Here is a 990-nt window from a genome sequence, read left to right on the forward strand (position 1 = left end):
CCTAGAGACAGAACATGGCAAAAGATGCTGGACAGAACCTGGCTACAGAACTTGGTTGGAGAACCTAGACAGAACCTGGCTGCAGAAGCCGGCTACAGAACCTGGCGACTGAACCTGGCCGGAGAACCTAGCGAGAGAACATGGCTACAGAACCTGGCTGGAGAACCTGGAGAACGTGGCTGGAGAACCTAGCAAGAGAACATGGACACAGAACTTGGCTGGAGATTGTGGCTAGAGATCCTGGCAAGGCTGCTGATCGACTGAAAGCTGTCTCCGTGTCATTCCTTCTTCGCCGACTCCGTCCACACCTTTGGGGACCCCTGGACCTGCTGGGGTTGGACCCCAGCATAAGGCCACATGGAGGCCTGTGCTCAGCAGTGCACACAGTCGTGACTGCCCTGGGTGTCCACACATGAGAATCCTTCTGTACTACTGGGCAGACATCCCCCCCATCACCCCAAACCCTCTAGAGACCCAGGGACTCCCCCAGAGCCCTGGCGGGATCTCACTGGCCAGCGTCTCGGTTGGTGGCTGCCCTCCTGCAGCAGCTCAGTGTCCCTAGGACATGGCCATTACCTACTTTCTCTCGGCAGCCCTCAGGAGTGTCCATGGGAACTAAGGCACACAGAGGTTTGTCAGGGCTCAGGCCCAGCCCAGGGATCCTTGAGCGTTGGCCAGGAGGACACCCAAGCATGGAGGGAGCAGAGTGCAGGCTCTGAGGGAGTGGGAGGGACGCACCTTCAGAAGGATGGGGAGGAGGGACGCACTTTCAGGAGGATGGGGAGGAGGGACGCAACTTCAGGAGGATGGGGAGGAGGGACGCACCTTCATGAGGATGGGGAGGATTCCTGCTCAACACTTAGGGAAACATCTTATCCCTCCCCACGATTTCTGCAGGTGGTTAATGTCATCGATTATTTGGCTCATTCAACTCTCAGAGAGTAATCTTTTCTTTAATCCAAGTTTTAAGGCCATCTCACTGTGGGCTCC

General features: G+C 56.6%; 1 protein-coding gene across 3 annotated transcripts in view; it reads right to left on the minus strand.

Annotated features, from left to right (window-relative positions):
• Nucleotides 1-990, minus strand: part of GRIK4 (glutamate ionotropic receptor kainate type subunit 4) — a 249,226-nt gene that overhangs the window by 100,259 nt on the left and 147,977 nt on the right. The window lies entirely within an intron of this gene.

This window comes from Myotis davidii, unplaced genomic scaffold (genome assembly GCF_000327345.1).
Source record: "Myotis davidii unplaced genomic scaffold, ASM32734v1 scaffold799, whole genome shotgun sequence".
NCBI lineage: Eukaryota > Metazoa > Chordata > Mammalia > Chiroptera > Vespertilionidae > Myotis > Myotis davidii.